Genomic DNA, 19,379 nt, shown 5'->3' on the forward strand with positions numbered 1-19,379 from the left:
GGGCCTCAACAGCTTGTCACTCTTCATGTCCTGCTCGTTTCCGGCCTTCCCGATATGGACTGGAGCTCCAATGTGGTGGAACAGTTCCAGCTTATCAAGGAGAGCTTCATAATACTGTACTTATTGCTTTGCTTAGTACTGAAAGATATACAGTGGTGACTCTGGGGCACCGTACGCAGCACCTTCCCCTGTCTTGGCAAGTAGATGGGAGCAGGGAGTGCAAAATAGACATCACCTTCTTCACCACTTGGCTCATTCTGTGGGAACCTCTATGGTGACACTACTGTCAGCTCTCTATAAGTCAATGTGTTATTCTGCTGTGACTATTCACTCAGGGTGGGACAGTTACCCAAGGACAGGAGGAAAACACTATTTCCTGGGGTTCTCTGATGAACGGGGTTGGATTTATCAAGATTGCAACCACTAAGATCTCTGACTCTCTGGTGGAAAGCCTATGGCCATGCTCTTGTGTTTGCTTTGCTCTCTGTGAAGAAGTCGAAGACCTCCTCTGCAATTGCTTTGCTACAGGAATTTTCCTGCAATCGCTCCCATTTCCCCAAGTTGCCTGCCGCTGTACTTCGAGTCCTCTCGGGCACAGAGAGATCTACTTTGGTTGAGTTTAGGAGTCTGGGCACTGGTATGTATCACCTTTTCTGGGTTTACATAAATGCAAGCTGGCATAACTGCACATAAAGGCTCCCATTAATAAGCTCGACCATACAACAGCCCGAAAGACTTGGGGTAAAACACAGAATTCTGTGGACACCGTGTTTGAAGTAAAAACACACAATGCTGGAGAGACTCAGCAGGTCAAACAATGTCCTTTGCTACATATGTAGCAAAGGCAAAAATGTATAACTGACATTTCGGGCTTGAGCCCTTCATCAAGGTATGACAAAATGCTGGTGAGCGTCAGAGTATTAGAGTGAGAGGAGGAAGGGGCAGCAGGGAAGGAGATGATAGATGGAGAAGGGAGTGAAGGGACAGCAGAGACTTTGGCTCACTTATTGTGTGGGCTGTGATAGATCACCAGAAGAATTTCTGGATGGTCAGTGCTATGTTTTCTCGAAGCTGCCTGCCCATGTCTTGAGGGCTGGATTTTAAGAGCGACAAAGGCTAAATTTACTTCCCATGTCTGTCCACAGCAGTTGAGAGTAGATATATAAAAGTCTTGTCTCCTTGAGATGAGATGTATCAAGGAGTGGAGGCTTTGCCGTGGTGCATTCCTTACTGCACAGTCTCACACAGCAATCGGATTCCAGGTCTCTTTGTTCCTCTTCCTCCCCCAAGGACTGCTGTGAGCCATAGGCAGAAACTGGAGAGCAGCAAGAGTGAAAGGAGCAGGAGGAAGCCTCCAGGAAATGTCCTTCCTCAGCCCCCATCAAAGGAGGTAAGCTCCTGCTACCAAGATGTTTCTCCAAAGGTCCTGAAACCTCAATATCTGGTGGAAGATGAATGACTCTTCCCACACTCCAAACAATCTAATGCACCAATAATCAAGCAAGACTGCCCACAAACTACAAAATAAACATTCAGAGATTGCAATAGAGAAGGCCACGATGAGAATTCAAATGTTGGTTTTAATTGTTCATGACAATAAATTCTGATTCTAATGTCTTGCTTGCTCAGCCATTTCATTAAAGTTACTTTTAAGAATTAGAAGTGAAAAATGTGATTTCTGAGCATGGCTGGGGAGATTACAGACTTAAATCAATCACTCATCCTCTGTTCCAATAAATGAAGGGAACACAAATAAAGAATAACTCTGTTTTTTGGGTGCAAGGGAGATTGTCCAGGATGTTGCCAAAATTCCCAGTTCTGCTCCCAGGGCAAGGTCATCAGAGATATCCTCTTGCGACAAACAGCATCCCTTTTCCTCTACCACCATCAACTTGGCCCTTACCTGCATATTTTCCATTAGCCACACATATTCCCTAGCCCCCTATGCATGCAATAAGGACAGGATTCCCCTTGTCCTCACCTAACACCTCACTAGTCTCCATGTCCAATATATCCTCCTTAATCATTTCTAACACTTGTTACTTGATCACACCACCAGACCCTCTCTGCCTCCCACAGGGACCGCTCCCTCTGTGACTCCCTTGTCCACTCCTCCCTCCCTACCAAACATCTCCTTAGCACCTAACTCTGTGATGGCAGGAGGTGCTCCACTTGCACCCACACTTCCTCCCTCACCGCCATTCAGGGTCCAAAACAGACCTTTCAAGTGAAGCAACGCTTAACTTGTGAATCTGCAGGGGTCTTCCACTGCATCCGGTTGTGGCCTCCTCTACATCAGAGAGACTGGACGCAGACTGGGAGATCACTTTGTGGAGCTTCTCGGCTGCAATAACATGGATCTCCTAGTAGGTACTGTTTCAATTGCCTGCCCCATTCCCTTGCTGACATGGTCCCATGCGCTACCAGATTGAGACCACCTGCAAACTGGAGGAACAGCACCTGGTCTGCCTGGGAACCCTCCATCCTGATGACATTAACATCGACTTTTCCAGCTTCCATTAAACCCCTCCCCTGTCTTTCTCCTGTCCCCTTTCCCCCACCTCTCACAGCAAATCATATTCCTCTTGGACAGTCTTAATGGCATATACATTTATTTTTTTTAATTTGAGGTGTCCCTACCTCCATCTGATTCCACTGTTTCCATTTCTTCTTCATCTACTCCTGTACTTCTCTTTTCCCCTCTCTCCCCTACCCCTTTTCCCTCTGTCTCCTTTCATAGAGCTAAAATCAATTCTCACCATTCCTCTTGTCATATTCAATTAAACATCTTTTGTTGGTCCTGACTCCTCCCTCTCCCATTCTTCAGTCTTTATTCTGGTGCCTTCCTGTTCTTTACTCATACCTTGAAGAAGGGCTCAGGCTCGAAACATCGGTAATATATTTTTACCTCCCATGGACGTTGTGTGACTGGCTGAGTCCCTCCAACATTTGCTGTGTGTTTTTACTGCCGTCAAGATTAGAGGAGTTTAGTTATGGGGAGACTTTGGATAGGCTGGGCTTGTTTTCCTTGATGTGAAGGAGGCCAAGGGGTGTTCTGATAAAAGTACATGAAATTATGAGAATCTTTTTCACATGGCACAGGTGTCAAAAATAAGGAACCGTGGGTTTAAGGTGAGCCTTAAAAGAAACCTTGGGGTATTTTGACAGCACTTTTATAGACAAGGATTAGAATTTATTGTCATGAACGTGTCATGAAATTGGTTGTTTTGCGGCAGCGTTGCAGTGGAAACATTTACATAAATCACCTTACAAAATAAATAACAATAGTCCAAGAAAAAAAATCAGTAAGGCAGTGACTGTGGTACATTGTTCATTCAAGAATCTGATAGCAAGAAGGAAGAAGCTGTCCTTGTGCCACTAAGTGCTCATCTTCAGGCTCCTGTACTTTTTTCCTGATGGTAGTAGAATAAAGAGGGCATGGCTTCGCTGCTGGGGGTCTTTGAGGATCGAGGCAGCTCTCTTAAGACACTGTCAATTGTAGATGTCCTCAGTGGAATGATGACTGGTGCCCGTGATGGCAGAGGCCAAGTTAACAGCCTTCTGGAGTTTTTTTTTCTTGTCCTGAGCATTGGCACTCCTCACTAGACAGTGATGCAACCAGCCAGAAAGCTCTTCACAGTACATCTGAAGAAAATTTTGAGAGTCTTCCATGACATATCGAATCCCCTCAAATGCCTCACAAAGGCATTATACAGCTGGTAAGCCTTATTCATGATTACATCACCAGGGAGTGGGGATGGGTGCAGAGGGCCTGCTTCTGGACTGTTTGGCTCCATGTCTCTATTTCATTCCTTTAACTGGGATAACTCACAAGTGCTTCCATCAGATTATCTCAACCCGATGTAAGCTCATGATCTATGAGTGCACTGTGACCTGAAGTCCCAGCTGACTGGTTATAATCTTGTAGATAAATGTTCGGATGCAGTCTGCCATGCTGACCTGCGTGTAGTTAATGGCACATGGCTCAAAGAACTGGAGGCTCTGTGAGTAGATGTACATTTTTCTCTTGGTTGAATTTAATTATTCATTGTTTACTGTTCTCTGGCTTTTGGTGCCCTGTACATCACTCAAAGCAATTCACCCACAAATGTCCCCCTGGGGAACCAGAAGGATACTTTAGTAATCCAAGCACTTTGGTTAATGTACAGTCTTTTTTTAAGCTTGATATTTTTCCAATGAATAATGAACCAGGTTCTGTTTTTGAAGTCTTAATTTAAACATAATCTAAATTTGCTTTATTAAGATGACAGATGTAGCACAGCCTGTAACATGCCACGGGTGTTTCGACTTGAAATCTAATTTCCCCTTCACTTGGATGACAGTGGAAGGTTAGCCTGGTGTTTGGCTCCGATAGGCTATGGGTCTGGCATCTGCATTATAGATGCTGAGACTAAGTGGGGAGAGGCAGAAGGTAGACGGAACCGATGATCTTGTGGACTGGAGCGGCACAGCAATGGGGTATTAGAACTGCTGCCTCTCAACTGCAGGGATCCGGGTTCAGTCCTGACCTCGGGCACTGTTCTGTGTGGAGTGGGCACCTTCCCCTGAGATTACTTGGGCTTTTGGGCAGTCCGCTCTTTCCTATCCTGTGGTCTAACGCTGACTGCTTGTGTTCTCCCCATTTTATCCACTTGCATTTAGATGATTTCCCCTGCTTGGCCCATGACCTCAGCCACAGGCAAGTGAATGCTGTGTGTTTATTTTATTTGGAACTTTTGTTCTTCACACTAGGCAATCTGATGTAAAACATGTCGATATTCTGAACCTTGTATGGAATTCAAAGGGTTGAATGTCATTTTGGACAATTGGGTCTGGTTAATTCAATGTGACTATTGTAATACCATACACAATCAAGTGACTACATGGAACGTGATTTGATACCAGATACTATCGACGCTAGAAAAATGTCATACAGTACAGTGTGCTTTTTTCGTAGTAAATAGAGAGAGTACACAATAATGTAATAACACAAATAACAATAAAAAGTACATCCTGTGGCAAACCACCCCACTCCATTATCAAACCGGCATTCATAGTTGTGGGCCCACGCAGGATCAGGAGTTCCCAGTGGTCGGAGGGCACAAAGAACTCAGGGAGGCACGTGACTTCAGAGGTCGGGTGGTTGTGTTAGTGCGCCAACTGTAATTATTTATACTAACTGCAAAGATTCCATTAAACAGTTCTGTTGGTTCATTGCACAGACAACTTCTGTGGTGCTTTATTCACTGCACCACTCACTACACTAGTGACCCCGATGGTCCAAACGACATTTTGGATCTCACTATTGATGCGCAGAACACTGTTGCGCTCAAGCCTCCAGTATTTTGGGCCTCACAGCCACAGATCTGGTTCGAGCAGGCCAAGGCCCACTTCCATCTACGCCAGATTGCCGCTGACTCCACGAAGTACTACTATGTCATTGCACCGCTGGACCAAACACTGCGGGGTGTATTGTTAATTTTCTTATGCCAGCCTCCAGCCAACAACAGGTATGAAGCCATCAAAGCCCTGTTCATATGTATCTTTGGCCTTTCCTGACACAAAAGGGCAGCACGACTTCTTCATATGGGCGTCCTGAGTGACCACCCTCCTTCCGAACTAACAAAGGAGATGCTGGTGCTCATGGATGGACACAGGCCCCGTCTGCTTTTTGAGCAGCTTTTTCTTGAGCAGATGCCAGAAGGCATCCATTTGCTGCTTGCAGTCGAAGATCTTAAGGACCCCTGTTGCTTAGCAGCCCGTGCTGATGAGGTGTGGTACACTAAGCTGCATGGTAGACTTTCAGTTGGGCACTTAGCGGTACCTCAACAAAAGGGCACGAACCCTACCCACTCTAGGTAGTGGTGTGGCATCAGACTCCACTGGACACAGCACAGACAGAGAGCAGTGGTGCTATTACCATCAGATGTGAGGAGCTGCAGTCTGCCGCTGCTGTCACCCTGCACATATCTGAGAAATGCCGAGGCTTGCCATCAGTAGTGGCTGCGATGGCTGGCCACAAGAACAACCTCCTTTTCCTCTGGGATCGACACTCAGGCCATTGGTTCTTGGTCAACACTGGAGTGGAGGTTAGCGTGTTTCCCTCCTCTGACCCAGACAGACATTCAGGAAAGAAGGGCCCTTCTTGCATGGCTGCCAGCCACAGCAGCACCCATATGGGTCATGGATAATTCCACTCAATTTCAGCTCATCACGGTTCAGCTGGTCCTTCACCATTGTTGATGTATCACAGCCAGTCTTGGGAGCTGATTTTTTTTGTAAGCACACTTCCTTTTGGTAGATCTCAAAGGTTTGTTAATTCGAGGACTTTCGAGTCCCTTGCCTTGCACCCCGCAGTGTTGCCCACACCTCACCTCGACTTGGTGATGCTCTCAGACAGTGAATATGCCAGAATCCTAGCGGAATTCCCCAGCATTATTGCTGCATAGTTCTCGACAGCTCAACCAAAACATGGAGTACAGCACCATATTCCGACTCATGGTCGTCCACTGCATGCTCGAGCGCACAGGCTACCTCCAGATAAATTGCGATTGGCTAAAGACAAATTTTGACACATGGAGGAAAGGGGGATTGTTCACTGCTCCATCAGTCTTTGAGCATCACCGTCGCATATGGTTCCTAAGGTGTCTGGAGAGTCGAGACCTTGTCAGGACTATTGGTGTCTGAACGACATCACTGCGGCAGATCGCTACCTGTTTCCCAATATACAGGATTTCTCACCAATCCTTCACAGCGCTAAGATTTTCCCCAAAATTGACCTGGTGCGCGGGTTCGATCAGGTCCCAGTTCACCTGGACGACATTCCTAAGGTTTCCTTGATTACCCTGCTTTAGCTATTTGAATTCCTCTGAATGTCTTTCAGTTTAAAAAATGTGGCTCAGACATTTCAACGTCTAATGGACACAGTGACAACGGGCCTGGATTTCATATTCATTTATTTGAATTACATCCTTATCGGCAGCCACTCACGGCAGCAGTACCGGGCCCATCTCCATCAACTATGCCAGTGGCTAGATGACCGTGGGTTAGCAATCAACATGGGCAAATGCCAGTTTGGCCTCACATTAATCAATTTCCTCAGCCACCATATCAGTCAGCACAGTGTGGTTCCACTACCTTCCAAGGTCGAGGCCATTTGCAAATTTCCAAGACCCTCTACCATTAAAGGCCTGCAGGAGTTTGTTGACATGATTAACTTTTACCATCGTTTCATGCCAGCTGCAGCCAAAGTTATGCAGCCACTTTCCAAACTCTTGTCTGGACATCCCAAGGAACTGAAATGGAATGGCAAGGCCATGGCTGCTTTCAAATCTGACAAAGGAGCACTAGAGAGAGCCACTATGCTTATGCACCCATGGGTTGACGTGCCCCAATGACTCTGATGGTGGATGTGTCAGTTACTGCAGTAGGCGGGGTCCTGGAACAGCTCATCAATGGCATGTGGAAACTCCTAGCATTCTTCACTTGTCATTTGAGACCACTGGAGCAAAGGTTCAGTGCTTTTGACAGGGAGCTCCTTGCCTTCCACTTGACCATATGGCATTTTTGCTATTTCCTAGAGGGCAGAGGGTTCATGGTCTACAAGGATCACAAGCCATTGACTTTTGCCTACACCAAGATGTCAGATCCGTGGTCAGCACAACAACTCTCCTACATTTCAGAGTTTGCGACTACAATAAAACATCGCAGGGAAGGACGATCTAGGTGCCGACACACTATCTCACACCACCATTGTTTCCCTCCGTTCACCTGCTCCCGATATAGACTACGTGGCTTTGGCAGCAGCTCAGTAGGAAGATGAAGAGATGGTCGTGTATCCCACTGCCATATTGGGATGGAAATTGGAGGACATACGCTTTGGTCCAGCAAATCCCTCCCTACTTTGTGATGTATCCACTGGCCAACCGAGGCCCATTGTACCAGCTGTGTGGTGACATTGGGTGTTTGACGCCATACACAGCTTGGCTCACCCTTCGATTAGGATGACAAGGCTCATGGTGGGCAAATTCATGTGGCATGGCCTGCTTAAGCAAGTCAACACTTGGACATCTAGTGCCAGACCTCAAAAGTTGAGTGCCACACCAAAGCCCCACAACAGGTTTTTGCACCCACGCAGCGCAATTTTGATCACATCCACATGGATATTGTTGGCCCGTTGCTCCCGTCCAAAGGCGCTACTCACCTCTTCACAATAGTAGAGAGGTTCACGAGAATGTCAGAGGTTGTCCCGCTCTCCGACACCTCGACCTCAGCTTGTGTGAGAGCCCTCATCACCAGTTGGATAGTGTGTTTTGGACTACCCATGCATATCTCCTCTGACAGAAGAGCTCAGTTTACTTCCGGGCTATGGTCCACAATCGCACAGTTGCTGAGCATGCAACTGCATTGGTCGACGGCCTATCATCCCCAGTCCAATGGCATAGTGGAATGTTTTCACCGTCATATGAAAATGGCTCTCCTGGCACATCTTAAAGGACCGGATTGGATAGATGAACTGCCTTGGGTACTTTTAGGTATCCGTACTACACCGAAGGAAGATCAAGCTACGTCTTCTGCAGAACTGGTTTATGGAGCCCCCTAATGGTCTCAGGGGATTTCATTCAGGCAGCATGTGGGCAGCAGGAATCTTCCACTTCGGTACTCACACACTTAATGGAGAAGCTGGGTACACTGGTGCCTATTCCGACAACCAGCATGGGTCTACAACCTCATACATTCTGCCTGAACTCAAGGGCCCAGGGATGCCCACAGGACGGCGTTGCAATGGCCATATGTAGGACCTTTCAAGGTGCTACGGAATAACAGCTCCATGTTTGTTACATGCCAGAAACAGTTTCAGTAGATCCCCTTAAGCTGGCACATGTGGGCCTAAATTAGCCGGTATGGGTGGCATGCTCCTGGTGCATGGGGCATCCACCAGCCCATTCTAGCCATATAGGTGAGACTTCAGTGTCACCTCCGAACTCCGGTTCGGGTGAGGGGGGTGGTTATGTGGTGAACCTCTGCGCTCCATTATCAAACCAGCGTCTGTAGTTGCAGGCCCCTGTAGGATCAGGAGTTCCTGGTCGCTGGTGGGGGGGGGGGGGGCACAAATAACTCAGGGAGGCACGTGACTTCAGAGGTCGGGTGATTGTGATAGCGCGCCAACTGCAATTATTTAAACTCCTGTGAAGATTCCATTAAACAGTTCTGTTGGTTCAGCTCACAGACAACTTCTGTTGTACTTTATTCACTGCACCATTCACTACAATACATTGATTATAGATTTCAATTGCCTATATGTTCCGTACTATAAGTTAGGTGTATACTGTGTACCATTAATATGAATGGCAGTGCAATTGCTTTGTTTTGGCTTTTGAGCCCATGTGTCGAGCGTGTGATGCGTGACTTAATGTGGTCCAAGTGTAATCTTTAAATTTTTTTATTAAGCCCTTATGGTGACCTCAGACATATCTGTGATCAGATATTACTTGATCAGGTATAAGCTGAGGTCTGGCTATATAATTGACTGAGGCCTTGAGTATTCCCTGACGGTTTCTAGATTGGACAAGTCCTTTGAGTGTGAATGACCTTCCTCTGCCTTCAGGTTTCCCTCGTGCTGGTTCCCAAAGTCTTGGGAGTTGTTAGTCCTGTCAGGGGCATGATGGTTAAAAACAGCTTTCCCTTTGAGGTTCTGTCACACTATATGCGTGGTGGGGGGGGCGGGGTGATGTGCGAGGGTGGTGGTGGGAGAAAGTGGTGCTCGTTTCAGTCCCCAGAGATCTACAGCTCTGTGAAATTAAAGGAGCTTGTTCTGGGGCTTGTGATAGAGAAACAAATGCAAACTTGGAGCTTCTGACAATCAGAAGAGTTTTGTTAAAAGATTAAAGTCTGGTGGCAGGAATGACGGGTGAATATGGAAAGAAGGTCGAGGGGAATGTTGAATTGAGGAATATTGGATGGTTTTAATTGATGAGCAATGCAAATGCATGGAATATCATTCAAAGTGACCTTCTAGTGCAGGATCAGCAATGAGGCAAAGTTTGCATTCTAATACCACAGAGAATGAAGGAAGCTGATGATTCTCTGTATGCCCAGTTTATGCAACTAAAGTTGACAAGTTTCACTCTTGCCCCTTCCCCACCCCCCATGCCCACACCCCTCATCCTGGTTGAAGAATCCTGTGGCTTTTCTCCCTAAGAATGCAATATTCCGAGATGTCAAGTTGAGGGTTTTATTGGATTAATCCATAAGAATGAAAGCAACATTGCATTTGGATCATAACTGTTTCATTAATTAATCAATGGTTACAAGCAAATAATGTGAATATGTCAATGTGTTGCACGAGTGTCTTCATTACTCTATTACATTGACTGTTATGAAGGACAACTTGATGAGAATTCTTGACAATGAGGAGCATGGGTTTATGAATGTGGTCCTTACTGTTCAGGTTCATTGCAATCTTGCTTGGTCCTGTAGATTTTATTTTGTATCCATTTTGGAAAAGACATTCCTGTTGCATTGTCATTTGATTTTTACCAAACTGTTGAAGGGATTCTGCCTGCTTACTTTCTTCATTGCCAATGCTAACAAGTATTACTTTAGGGCAGAGTTTCTTCAGGATTTCTCAACGTGAGAGTGACCTTAAGGTGAACGGAAAATAAAGTGAGGGGGGAACTAATCTCATGGTTTTCATTTGAAGTGAAAGCCCCCAACACACTTCAAAGGTCCTCTCGTTAAAAGGATGAGGTCTTTCCAAATGGCTGGATGAATCCTTTTCAGAAAAGGGCAGCTAATATTGGGTTAATCCTGTTCCTTCTCCAAGAAAAGGATCTGCTTTTTTTTTTACACAAGAATAACTGGTATTGAGAGTAGGTTCTCCAACTCGCAGATCAGTGCACACAGCTCATTTCCTCCCGCAAGGGGAGGCTGTAAAAGTGTGCGGAGGATATTAACCTCACCCCATGCTGTGCTTTGTGGAGCTGGATTTGTAAAGCTATGGTAATGTAGGTAATGCTGTCAGGCTGAATCAAGGAAGCAACAGCGTTCAAAGGTAAATTGGCACAGACCATTTTTGTTGAAATCCTCCTGTACTTGGACCAACTTAACAGAATGCTTTGAAGTGTGATTTTCTAACAATTTGGAAATTGCACAGCACAGGAACAGGCCCTTCAGACCTCAATGTTTGCGCTCAACATGTTTACATTTTTAAAAATGTAAACACTCGGCGTGGTAACTTTGAACCCACGAGCCCATGCCACCCAAATCACACCCAATTGACCAACAACACCCGGTATGTTTTGAAAGGTAGGATGAAACCCAAGCACCCAGAGGAAACCCATTCAGACATGGGGAGAACGTACAAACTCCTTACAGTAAGCGCAGCATTTCAACCCCAGTCCTGGTCTCTGTTGCTGTTACAGGGTTGCACTAACTGCTACATGAACTGTGCCACCCCTCTTCTTGTGCATATTACATTTTCTTCCATTCCCTGCCTATTTATGTCTCTGTTTGGAAGGCCATAAATTCTATTCCTCTATCTGCTTCCATCACCAAATCTGGTAGCCTATTCCAGACACCCACCAATCTCCTCATGAAATAAAAGCTTGCAGCGCACGTCTACCCTAAATGTTCCCCCTCCCCGACCTTAAACGTGTCCTAAATCTTCTTGGTGTCATCAAATTCCTATGGGTAATTGACCAGTGACCACTGTTGACCATAACCATTTGCTGCATTTCCTCATGCCACTTCTGTTTCTTTTTGCCATTCTTTGTCTTTCTTTATCTTGGTTCTTGACCAGTTCACCAATGGAAATAGATTGCTGTGTAGACCATAATTGTATTTAAATACCTCTGTCAGATTCTCTTGCATCTGTTCCCAGGAGAACAACACCTTCTTCATCAGTGTAACTAATGTCCCTCAACCATGGAAACACTCGAGAGAATCTATTCTACACCAATATTTAAGGCTTTACCATCTTTCCAAAGGTGTGGTGTCCAGAATTGGATGCAATGCTCCAGTAGTAGTTAAGCCACTGTCTTAGAAAAGCTCATAATTTCTACCACAGTTTAAAAAGGATTTTGTATGCCTGTAACTATTTCCTCCAATTTGTCCTGCTATTTCCCACAACGGATGCACAAATACCTTTGGATCTCTCTGTTCCGGGATCCATTCAGATACCACTTGGGAGACAACTTGTTAAAATCACAATTTACTGAACCCTGGTTACTACATGAGGAAAAATATCCCAAATATCTTCCATTCTCAGCGAGTGATGTGTTTCCGGATTTCATTCCTGCAAAGCCTGTCCCTTGTTTTAAACTCTGCCCCTAGTCCCAAAATCTACATCTTGACATCCCACCCACAGTCACCTGGTGGAAATTGCTTTGAAGGATGCAATGCAGAATAGCTGCCTTACCCAACTGTAGTTTTAGTCCATCTGTTCTCTCCATTATCCTTAATTATATGAAGAAAACTTCCACTTACTTTGCTCTTTCTAAGTTTCAAGGAATAGAACCCTACTTCTCCTCATAACTTAACCTTTCTAATCCTGATATCTACAGATTTTGGAAATGTATGTTCACTCATTGAAGTATCCTTTCTAAGGGATGATGTTTGTAACTCCTTTTATTAAGGTTTTACCAGGTCTTTGCATTGCTCCTTCATAACATTGACCCCTTCATCCTTGGTTCTGGAGATTGAAACTATTATCAAAAGTATGAACTTTGATGGAATAACCCTAAGCTGAGCCTACATGAAATGTAATCACTTTAATGCACCATCCGCTCAAGAAATTGTCATATTTTACATTATAAGCAACCTGTTCTCTGAGTAAGCTAATAGTCTGAATATGTCTGAAATTGTCTTGATCTCAGAAGCTAAGCAGGCTCAGGGCTGGTCAGTACTTGGAGGGGAGACCACCTAGGATTATCTTGGTCTGCATTTGGCATGTTGGTTAATGATTTGAGCAGTGAAGCAAGCCTGCCTTCTTTTTTGCTCTATTTATCTCTTTTCCGCCTGGAACCCATTGCAGCACTCGGTTACAGTCACTCAGTGGAGAGTACTTTGAAGGATGCGGAGTCGAACAGCTGTCCTGCCAACTGATCGATTAGCAGGAGAAAGAGGTCATTTTGACAGGCCAAAATTGAAACCACCTCCTGGTATTTGTGAAGCCATGCATTGCTCGGTTAGTAAGTTTAGCTCTTGAGTCCATTTTGCTAAAATGTCGGGGATTCCCCTCATGGAAAGATCCTGTCTCCTGAGGTAAATTTGTTCTATTCCCATCTGTCCCAGTGCATTCACTACAGTTCAAGCAGTGATGTACAAACCCCTCAATGAATATGTGTTCCTTTAAATCCAGCTATCGCATCGCTGCTGAGAGATTAAAGCTCGATCTTCTCAGCAGGGACACAATTCTTCTGTGTGAATGGCCTCACCATCGGTAATAGAGAGAGATTATTCACGGTTAGTCACCACCCACCCCTTCCCAGTTGACCTGATTAGGCAGGAAGTGCTTTTGAGTACTTGATCTGGCTTTGCAAACAAAATAAATCCCTGGTTATTCTCCACAGTCTTTACATTTTCAAACATGAAAAAAATCTCTCCATTCTAAAATAGGGGGCTGAAGGAAAATCACTGGAAATTGCACCCAACTAATAAACTTTATATCTTCAACAACTTAATTCTTCAAAAAGCACAGAACAATTATTAAATTGTCAGTTTGTCATTCAGTCCTCCAGGAGGGAGAATATATTTCTGGATATTCAAGACACAAAAGAGATATTCCAGATAAGGTCTTTAGTTCATTATCAGCCCCCTGTACTCAGTACTGAATTCAGTGACTCCAAATTACCAGCTTTTCCAGGCTGATCCTGATACAAGGTCATTCATCTTGCCTCAGTTTTTCTCTCTGTTCAGATGCTGGCTGATCCCCTGGGGACAGTGCATCATTCCTTTTTATTTCCAGCATTTGCTGTTCTGCATCTCACTGTCCCATTAGATTTTTGCTTCTTATTCTGATTCTTAGTAAATTCTAAGTTTAAAAAAAATGTAGACATACAGCACGGTAACAGGCCGTTTTGGCCTACAAGTCCGTCCTGGCCAATTTAAATCCAATTAACCTACAGCCCCGGTACGTTTTGAATGGTAGGAGGAAACCAGATCCCCCCCCCTCGGGGGAACCCCACACAGGCATGAGGAGAACGTACAAACTCCTTACAGACAGCGCGGGGTTTGAACCCTGGCCTCGATCGCCAGCGTTGTAAAGCCATTGCGCTGACCACGAGTCCATGCCACCCTAATTTGTCTTTATTTATTTGAGTAGATGGTTCCAAAAAAGAGATGCCAGTTTCTTCTGGTCAGAAATCTGCAAGTGAGTCAGGGAAAAAAAGTTGCCTGTTTTTCTTTTTAGCGTAGAAGTGTTTTCTCACAAGGAGCACACTTTTAAGGATAGAATACGATAAAAGGGAGTGCAAGTTGGGGTTGTTATAAGCTGTTGAATGGCATCTTTGGTGAGATTCTGTTTGTGGGTATAATTGTATCGGAGGTATGCAATCCAGATCATCTGGGTGATTTGAAAACAAAGCATTGTTTATTAGTAGTGATTTATGGGAAACCAGAGAGAGCTGGGAAAAACAGAGAAAGTACATAGGCAGAGCAACAAAGCAAACGAGTTCATGAAGAAATGCTTTCTTTGACAGCCATTGTTTGTTCATGGGTTGGAACTGTGAATGAGGTAGAGCACCAGTTGGGGTTCAATAAATTAACATTCACCCAGTGTGAACCAAAATCCAGAGCCCATTGAGCTACAAAGGCTTTCTTATTGTCTCTGTGCCGTAAACCACTTCAGATACAGGGCTGGGCTGCTCAAACGTATGGATTAATGTCATACCTTTGGTGCAAAGAGCTGCTGGTATTCAGTCAAGTTCACAATGGACATAGTTACTCTCAAATCAAAGCATTTTGGAAATAAAAACATTCTAAGAAACTGTTAGATTTTATTGTTGACGTGAATGTAAAGTGGAATGTATACATTTACTGATTTCCTTAAATCTATGTGAGAATTAATGCTTTTCTTTAAGAGGGCATAACTTGCATCTGAAGATTGTACTTCCTGACAAAAAAAGATTTTCTTCAAAGTTTAGTAAATGGTATATACTGTCTGTGATATGTTTAGCACTGGATTATTACCATTCAGACTCATTTACTGATGGAGAATAGACCACTTCATGAATCAAAACACAAGACAGCATTACTGGAAACAAGTTGTCAGGGTTTTGTTTGAGAAAAATATACTTGTTGAAGTAACAAAGCTGAAATTCGGCTTCTATTTGGGATCGCTTTCTCGATATGGCTCTCCCTTTCAATTTCATTTGAACTATTTGTATACTGCTAGGCTCAAGAGTTGTTGTTTCTCAGTGAACCACGTTTGTTCAGTCCTCTGAACCGAACATTTAAAATAAATAAATAAATTGAGGCCCCCATGATGGGGCTGATTAAATAACTCAATTCATGGGAGGCTGATGAATTGCTTCAAGCCTGTGGTGCTGGCCAACCATCTGCTCCAACAATATATCATCTGGGCTAGGGCGGGGGAAGGAGAGAAATACTTCTATTGCAGGAGTGAGGTGGTGCAGAAAGTTGCCTGCCCAATAGCATTATTTCAGAGTGTGACATGTCCTTCGCTTTAAATAAGATTAGTGTGGTGGGTGGGTCTTTGTACTGGCCAGCTGGGGGTTTGCCAATTGTTTCCAGTGGGTGACTCCATTGAGTGCTGAAGGTTTTACTTTGCTGCTGTGGAAGTGTGTTGGTGGGCAGCTTACAAAATTTCCCATCCATCAAATGGGAGGAGGGCACTTAACTTTATCTTCCTAAAGGTCACTTAATTTAATTTTACTTTGACGATCAAAAAGATAAATCTATTTGATTATGATATCATGTTACTCAGTTTTCAACATACCCCAAATTTCTATTTGAACATTAATTGCAAAGAGGTAAATGGTTTAGCCGTGCTCTTGTGTTCTCTTCAATCGAAACTACCTTTGGGATCTGGTCCATCTATTGCACGGATTTTCACTCGGTGGAGACTGGCCTGTTCTCAGAATGTTGATGCTCGCCTTTTCTTTCCCAACAGAAATCTTTTATTTGTTCAGACTAGGGTTGGCAAGCTGCAAATATTGATTAATGGCTCTTTGAATAAAAGCTGACCCATGCCCCAAAAATAACTGATCACTGAAAAAAACAGGCCTTAATTGTAAACTTAAGATATGAGAAAACATGTCCTTACCTGAGGAGGCACAGAAACTGCCATTTTTGGAGTTCTGTGAAGCTCTCTAACACTGCTTACCTACTGCACTTTTAACTGCCCTCCAGTTCTGTGTCTCTTGGCTCCTCTTCAGCTACTTTCCCCCTTTGTATACTGAATATCACCCCCCCCCTCAAGCTTGTCTTGAGAAAGGGTCCGACCTCCCCCTTTGTATACTGAATATCACCCCCCCTCAAGCTTGTCTTGAGAAAGGGTCCGACCTGAGATATTGACTGACCATTTCTACCCAAGGATGTTGCTTGACCCGTTGAGTCCATCCAGCATGTTGGTTCATGCCATTACCTGGACTTTGCCATTCACACATGGAGAACATGACTTAAGGTTGAATGACAGAACAAATAGGCAGGAATCATGTAGGTATGCCCCACCAGTAAAGTTTATATTGAAAAATAATGCTTTTAGGATAATTGTCAGCATTCTATATCTCACCATTAAGATGAAACTCAGCATTTGAATTTGTATTTGATCTACTAAAGCATTGCTTCACTGAAACTAAGTCCAGAACAATTATTCCAGATGCAACCAGCTCCCGATCCTTTTAGAGTAATGCTCTGTCTCACTTCCTCCTGCCTCCCAGATCACATTAGGATTCTCTCTCTGTCTCTCGCTTTCTCTCTCTTTCTCTCTCTCTCTCTCTCTCTCAGTCTCTGTTCACTGTCTCCTGCAGTTGTCCTTACTGTGTGCCCATGGAACAGCTTGCCATTCTCTTCTTTGCCATTGACTTCCCACCCCTTGTCCCCTCACAATTTGCCCACAGCTCAACTGTCACTACACTTTAGTGCAGTTCAATGTCATTTGCTTTTGGATGTTTCTAAAAGGCAGGTTGTATATGAACTCTGCCAGCTGAACCATTGTCTGAGCCAAAGCGGGTCTTCAGTTCAAAGTCATTCTGAAAGTGATTTCTCCAAAACTATTTAATAGGTGCAACTGAAATCATTTCCATGACTCTAAAGCTCCATTTTAATTGGTCTGCCAAAGGCAACTTGGCTCTATTTATTCTGTCACCTGAAGACAGCTGCTCTTGAGGTTGGCACTTATTTGACATTAGCAGCTATTCCAGCCAGTTTCACTGGAGGAACAACACTCATTGCACAGGTTATCCTGTTACAGGGAGGGACCAGGGAACCTGCTGATAGAATATAAGGGCTTGGATTAGATTCCCTATTCTAATAAGATCGTCCTTAGCTATGGATGTTTCTGCCTGAGGCATTTGCTCCTTGTGTATTAATTCCTACCACTGCCTCCTTCATCCATGATTAAAATACAGAATATTCCCCTGAAAGGTTGATTCAGAGCAGACAGCCTTGATTGATGTACATTCAATAGGCTACAGGAGAGCAAAGTAATGCAAAGGAGCAATTTGGATAATCACTGAATGAACTTTACAGATGCATTCATACTGCTGAGGGTAGAATGTTTGCTCCATCATAGCATTGTTTGTTGCCTTCTGCATTGCTGGGCATTTAGGAATTAGACTGCAATGCTCCAGAAGGTAACAAAAGTGGCCAGGTCCATGATGGGCACCGGTACCTCCCATCCATTGAATGCATCTATATATAGCACTGTCTCAAGTAGGCAGCCAACACCCTGGTCACAACCTCTTCTCACTGCTACCTTTGAACAGAAGCTTGAAATTGACTTTGTAATTGTGCAGGCTCTTGAACCTCCCCTTGTAAGACAACTCAGGGTCTATTCTGACACCACAAAAGGACTGCCTGCACAATTGCAAAGTCACAATTTTGTGCAACAGGATAACTGTGAATATTTATAATCTATTTTGTGGTATTTATAGCCCTTTTTAAATTCAATTAAGTAAACTATTGCAGTTGTTTGGATTTGTTTTTCATAGAGTATCTGTTTGAATGCAGCAAATTGATTGTCAGAGTGCATACGTGAAACCACATACAAACCTGAGATCACAAAGTAGATTGTGGCTGAGGGTTGGTAATTGATTGGGGAGGGTCCGTATGGGAATGCTTTGTGGTGTTGCTTGTTATAGCCATGCAGGTTAATGGGTGGGAGAGTTGGGTTGAGGTCAGCAGGCCATTGTATAAGGTGGGGTGAGGGTCACTTTAGGTAAAACACATTGGACATGGGGGGATCTCTCTGTGGTGGATTCCCAATGCTGGCTCAGCTTGTTGGGAATGAAGACTTGAGAATATCAAGGAAATTTGATCCTGCCAGAATAGCCCAGAAAACATGGGTCAGTTCCGTGCAGACAGAAGACCCAGCTTCAGACTCTGAACCAGCCGGATTCATCGTTGGACATCACTCCATGAGGCCAGATTCCATCCTTCCATCGGATGAATGAAGGACCTGGCAGGAAATCCAAGAACATCGTGTAACTCCTGATGTTTCACCATTATTTTCTGTTTTAATTTTAAATTAAAACTAGTCATATGATGCTCACAATACATAAACATGCTGGGAAAACTCAGTAAGTCACACAGCATCCATAGGAAGTGAAATGTAACCAACGTTTTGGGCCTGGGTACCTGACATGACATCCACAGATGTTCTTGTTTTACCTTGTATGATGCTCAAAAGGATGGCACTACATCATCCAACTTCCAGGTGAATAACCCTTGTTGAGTTGTCTTGGTTAGTGTTGGACTGGAGGGGGAGGGAGAGAAAGGGAAATTATTGGCCATACTTTAATGCTTTAAAAATTATGCGGTGAGTATCAGAATCTGACATTTTCATCAATTTAACAGTTGGCAGCACCAAATTTGTTGCAGTCTGTTTCTCCTAAGGCCTAGGGCAAGGAAGTTTGCCTTGAAGTGGCCTGGAATAATCATACTGACTTGCCAGTTATGCTGTTCAACTTTGTCAATTTGACTTATTTCATTGTGTAATTTAACGTGACAGGGCTCTTCTGATGTGCCATTGAATAGACTGTAATCCTGAAAAGAGTTTGTGTCTGCAACGAATAAAAGAAATCCATTAAGCCAAGAAAAGAAAGCAAAGCAACAAGACGACCATTATCATTGAGCTTTCAGTGACCATTGAGTTTGACCTGCAAAAACATCCTCATGAATGGTTTTGTCTCCTTTTG

The 19,379-nt window shown here is 44.2% G+C and overlaps 1 protein-coding gene across 5 annotated transcripts in view; it reads left to right on the forward strand.

Moving 5' to 3' along the window:
* The window catches only part of mdka (midkine a), a 54,618-nt gene that overhangs the window by 11,093 nt on the left and 24,146 nt on the right, over positions 1-19,379 (forward strand). The gene's annotated exons all lie outside the window — the stretch shown is intronic.

This window comes from Narcine bancroftii, chromosome 1 (genome assembly GCF_036971445.1).
Source record: "Narcine bancroftii isolate sNarBan1 chromosome 1, sNarBan1.hap1, whole genome shotgun sequence".
NCBI classification, from domain to species: Eukaryota; Metazoa; Chordata; class Chondrichthyes; order Torpediniformes; family Narcinidae; genus Narcine; species Narcine bancroftii.